We start from the raw sequence: 6,010 nt of genomic DNA, 5'->3' as shown, positions 1-6,010 counted from the left end.
AGTTGCTGGACTTCAGCTCCCATCATTCCCAGTTGATATCTAGAATGAACAGGGATGATGGGAGTTTTAGTTGCACAACCTCTAGAGGACATCAGGTTGACTTTCCCTGATCCAGACAAAACTCTCACCTGCTGCTCTGCCTGCTTCTTTTCCTCTGCCCGGCTCAGGAGGAAACCTTCGGCCAGGGCCACCGCCTGGGAACTGGTCTCCGCTCCACATTCCCTGACCCAGTTCTCCATCTCCGGGGGGAGGACAGCCAGGAACTGCTCCAAGATCACTAAATCCAGGATCTGAGTCTTGGTGTATCTCTCCGGCTTCAGCCACTCACGGCAGAGATGGTGGAGTCGGCTGCAAACTTCCCGTGGTCCCTTGGCCTCCTGGTACTGAAAGTGCCTAAACTGTTGGCAGTGCACATCTGAGCCATGGATGTTCTCCGTCAAGGTCTTGGCTCTGCTTCCAACCCAATTTTCCCCAGTGCTCCCAGTCATGATGCTATCAGGCTGTCTTCCTGCTTCGAGGGTGGCAGAGTCTTGTTCTTCCATCTCTTGCCTGCAGGAAAACATTCACTGACGAAAATGTATTTTTCATTTTGATTCCTCATATTGTGAATTATGCAATACACAACATTTCTTCCCCCCATTTGAGATCCGGTATACCGGTTCTGCATATGGAGGCTCTATTGCTCGCACAGCTATTCATGTTCCTATCACATTGCCCATTTGCGGGATCCCTGCCCCCAAATCTAAGAACCTGGACCAAGACCGCATCTTGGCCTCCCTTAGACTGCGGACTCTCCTTCCTCAGAGGTTTTTGAGCAGAGCTTGGATGGCCTTCTGCTATGGATGCTTCAGCTGAGATTTCTGCATTGCAGGGGTTGGACTAGATGACCCTCGGGTCCCTTCCAACTCTGAGATTTTGTATCCATACCCTATTACACAGACTCTTCAACCAGAGAGAAACATACCACATCCTCAGTCTGACTCTTATGTTTCCCTCCCCTTATGGTCTTGATTTATCAGCTATTTTAAAATGAGGCTGCATTTTAAATTGCATTTTAACCTGTATTTTAAATTGGTTCCCCCCCTCTCTTTTTCCCCTATTATGTTTTTACTGTGTTTTTATTTTATTGGTGTTAGCCGCCCTGAGCCCGGCTCTGGCTGGGGAGGGCGGGGGTATAAATAAAAATTTATTATTATTATCATTATCCTGTCCCAGCTCCCTCCCATTGCTATATTCAGGGATCACTAACAAATACCGAGGCCATTTAGGGCTTTTAAGGTCAGCACCAACATTTGTGCTTGGAAACGTACTGGGAGCCACTGTGGGTCTTTCAAGACCCGTGTTATATGGTCTCGGCAGCCGCTTCCAGTCACCAGTCTAGCTGCCGCATTCTGGATTAGTTGTAGTTTCTGGGTCACCTTCAAAGGTAGCCCCACGTAGAGCGCATTGCAGTAGTCCAAGCGGGAGATAACCACAGCAGCCACCACTCTGGCAAGATAGTCTGTGGGCAAGTAGGGTCTCAGCCTGCGTACCAGATGGAGCTGGTAGACAGCTGCCCTGGACACAGATTTGACCTGTGCCTCCATGGACAGCTGGAGTCCAAAATGACTCCCAGGCTGCGCACCTGGTCCTTCAGGGGCACAGTTACCCCATTCAGGACCAGGGAATCCTCCACACCTGCCCGCCTCCTGTCCCCCAAAAACAGTACTTCTGTCTTGTCAGGATTCAACCTCAATCCATTAGCCACCATCCATCCTCCAACCGCCTCCAGACACTCACGCAGGACCTTCACCGCCTTCACTGGTTCTCATTTGAAAGAGAGGTAGAGCTGGGTATCATCCGCATACTGATGAACACCCAGCTCAAACCCCCTGATGATCTCTCCCAGCGGCTGCATGTAGATGTTGAAAAGCATGGGGGAGAGGACAGAACCCTATTTCCAGCATATTTCCAGTAACACCAAGGTTGCAGGCTTGACCCACCTGAATATTTTTACATCACTGGGGTTGGACTAGATGACCCTCAGGTTCCCTTCCGACTCCAGGATTCTATACTTTTGTATTCCACCCTTTCCTCCAAGGAGCTGAAGGCAGCATGCGTGGCTCTCCCCCTCTCCATTTAATCCTCACAACAACCCTATGAGTTAGGCCATGCTGATAGGAAGTGGGCCAAAGTTGTTGTCCCCTCGGGAGCTTCACGGTCCTCGCCTGCTCTCACCACTGCACCGCACTGCCTTTAAGAGAGGATGGTACAAACTCATGGAGCAGAGGGCTATCAATGGCTACTGGCCGCCATGGCTGTGCTCTGCCTGCTTGCCTCTTTTCTGAATTATTTTCTTTGTAAAGCTTTTTATAGCTGTTTAATTACATGATGTGCATAAACAATTATAACAAGAGATATGTCGCCTGCAGGCCAGGAGATGCCCAAACTCCCATCCTCAGTGCATGTTTGCTCCTTAATCATAGAATAGAATCATAGAATCATAGAGTTGGAAGAGACCACAAGGGCCATCGAGTCCAACCCCCTGCCAAGCAGGAAACACCATCAGAGCACTCCTGACATATGGTTGTCAAGCCTCTGCTTAAAGATCCCCAAAGAAGGAGACTCCACCACACTCCTTGGCAGCAAATTCCACTGTCGAACAGCTCTTACTGTCAGGAAGTTCTTCCTAATGTTTAGGTGGAATCTTCTTTCTTGTAGTTTGGATCCATTGCTCCGTGTCCGCTTCTCTGGAGCAGCAGAAAACAACCTTTCTCCCTCCTCTATGTGACATCCTTTTATATATTTGAACATGGCTATCATATCACCCCTTAACCTCCTCTTCTCCAGGCTAAACATGCCCAGCTCCCTTAGCCGTTCCTCATAAGGCATCGTTTCCAGGCCTTTGACCATTTTGGTTGCCCTCCTCTGGACACGTTCCAGTTTGTCAGTGTCCTTCTTGAACTGTGGTGCCCAGAACTGGAGACAGTACTCCAGGTGATTATTAAATTATTATGATAATCATCATAATAATTTTATTGCTTATACCCTGCACATCTGGCTGGGTTTCCCCAGTCACTCTGGGCAGCTTCCAGCAAAATAAAATACGGGTCAGTTGCATATTTCTGCGTTAAAGGGGGCTGGACTAGATGATCCTCAGGGTCCCTTCCAACGATAATGACAATTCGTTCCCACTGATCAACTCCACCTCGCAAGACCCACTTTAAACCCCAGCCTCCCCAAATAGCTCAGCCGGGAGAGCAACAGACTCTTCATCACAGGGTCGTGGGTTCGAGTCTCACATGGGCAAAATATTCCTGCACTGCACGGGGTTGGACAAGATGACCCGGGGGTGCCCCTTGCAACTTTACAATTCTGTGATACTATCTTGGATAATAGAAAATGGGGGGCGGAGACACGAACCACCCCTCTCCCTATTTGTTTCTCCGGATCTGTGTCTCTCATGCGACGCCTCCTCCTTTCCACCAAACGCACCAAAAGATGTTGCAAAATCTCACCGGGTTGCAGGAGGAGCCGCAGATGCAGCGCGCGGTGGGGAAACGCAGAGGCTCCTTCCTCTGCAAAGCGGGGAGCCGCTTCTGCTCTGGAGGAAGCCCCCCTCCCTTCCTCCCACCCCAAATTTCCTTCTTCTCTAGGAATCCGCTTCTTTTTTAACCCTTGCAGGGCCTAAGCACCAGCATTGCCGCTCTGTGCCAAAGAGGAAACGTGCGCCCTGCGCGCACACAGATGGGAATCTGGGCATCTCCTGCCCCCGTGGGGGGACGGGGGACTCGCCGGCACTTCGGGCTCCCAAGCGAACGTGGCCAGGGCAGGAAAGCAGCATTTTTAAAGTAACTTTGAAGAGGGATGGGATGGGGGAAAGGAGGTCTAGCGGTTAGAGCAGCCCTTTCCCGTCACTGCGCAGGGCGATTCTGCTGCCCCAAGTGCAAATGCGCACCTCTTTTCTTGGCGAGGAGAAAGAGGGGGCCAGGAGTTTAATAGAATCAAAGAGCTGTAGAGTCTTATCTAGTGCAATTCCCTGCAATGCAAGAGTTAAAGGTGGGGGGAAATAATAATGGGGCGAAGCTTTTCTTCTTCTTTGTGGGGCAAGGAGTAGCAGTGGGGCAGAGAAGGGCAGGGAATTTTTCCAAGCTGCCCCTCTGGAATTTGGAAAGGATAGCTCTTGCCTGGCGCTGTCTGGACTTGAACCTGGCTCCCTCTTCGTGCAAAGGCTAATTGTTGGGTGTTATCCTGGAGTGGATTTTTATTTTTTTAACTCTAATAAAATCCATTGAAAAAGGGTGGGGAAACCCTCCTCTAGAGGAAGACTCCCTTATCTCTGCCTCCTCTCCGTTTCAGAGGAAAAAATTCGTCCCAAAATGATCTACAGAAGTATGTTGTGAACCTCCCTGGGAGCTACAGGTTTGCAAAATTAGATAAATATAAAGAGTCTAGAAGCCACCTTATAGTCCTCAACCAAGATTCACATCCTGTGTATTTCTATGGGGATTGCGCACAGTTGATGTGGTTTGAGGGAATTTATTTTTCTTTACCCCAAATAAACCGCCTCAAATGTTGTAAACTTTCCTCACAGGGGAGCAACGTAGAACCTGAGATGGGAGGCAGTTCATATTCTCTTTCTCTCGATATGATTTTGTTCCCAGTTAGGGAACGTGTTTTTGTTTTTTTAATTCCCACCATTATTATTCCCATATAATAGGGGAGCAGGTCTGTGGCTGGGTTACGCCAGCCCTGCAAAGTTGTCCAGAAGTATTATACCCATTTTGCTGGAGAAAGGAAGGGAAGTTTTTGAATGATAGTCTAAAGTGTAATACAGTATTGTATTAAATGTGCTGTTGCTCTTGTTGGTAAGGAAATGTAGTGTGGAGGAGGCTGTAAAGCTATTTAACATATCACTCGTAAATATTGAAATCAGTTGCGGACATTAGGTAAAAAGTTTGTTCATCCATCAATATGCGGATGATACCCAGCTCTACCTCTTTCAGATCAGAACCAGTGAATATCCTGTGTGTGTGTCTGGAGGATGGATGGCGGCTAACAGATCGAGGTTGAATCCTGACAAGAAAAAAGTACTGTTTTGGGGATACAGGTGGTGGGCAGGTGTGGAGGACTCCCTGGTCCTGAATGGGGTAACTGTGCCCCTGAAGGACCAGGTGCGCAGCCTGGGAGTCATTTTGGACTCACAGCTGTCCATGGAGGCGCAGGTCAATTCTGTGTCCAGGGCAGCTGTCTACCAGCTCCATCTGGTACGCAGGATGAGACCCTCCCTGCCCGCAGACTGTCTCGCCAGAGTGGTGCATGCTCTAGTTATCTCCCACTTGGACTACTGCAATGCGCTCTATGTGGGGCTACCTTTGAAAGTGGTCTGGAAACTACAACTAATCCAGAATGCGGCAGCTAGACTGGTGACTGGGAGGGGCCGCTGAGACCACATAACACCGGTCTTGAAAGACCTACATTGGCTCCCAGAACGTTTCCAAGCACAATTCAAAGTGTTGGTGTTGACCTTTAAAGCCCTAAATGGCCTCGGTCCCGTACACCTCAAGGAGCGTCTCCACCCCCATCATTCTGCCCTGACACTGAGATGCAGCACTGAGGGCCTTCTGGCGCTTTCCTTGCTGTGAGAAGTGAGGTTACAGGGAACCAGGCAGAGGGCCTTCTCGGTGGTGGCGCCCGGGCCCTGTGGAACACCCTCCCACCAGATGTCAAAGAGAACAACTACCACCAGACTTTTAGAAGACATCTGAAGACAGCCCTGCTTAAGGAAGCTTTTAATGTTTGATGCATTACTGTATTTTAATATTTTGTTGGAAGCCGCCCAGAGTGGCTGGGGAAGCCCAGCCAGATGGGCAGGGTATAATTATTATTATTATTATTAATAATAATAATAATCTCTGATTTCTCTGCAGATTGTCATGAGTCCACAGCGGTTTGGGTTCTTTAGAGTCAAGGTACAGACTGGAGAAGACAGTGTCTTTCGGATATGTTTTATTTACACAAATATACAGGC

The sequence above is a fragment of the Podarcis muralis genome, chromosome 2, assembly GCF_964188315.1.
Source record: "Podarcis muralis chromosome 2, rPodMur119.hap1.1, whole genome shotgun sequence".
In the NCBI taxonomy this organism is placed as follows: Eukaryota; Metazoa; Chordata; class Lepidosauria; order Squamata; family Lacertidae; genus Podarcis; species Podarcis muralis.
Note: the sequence above shows the minus strand (reverse complement) of the source record.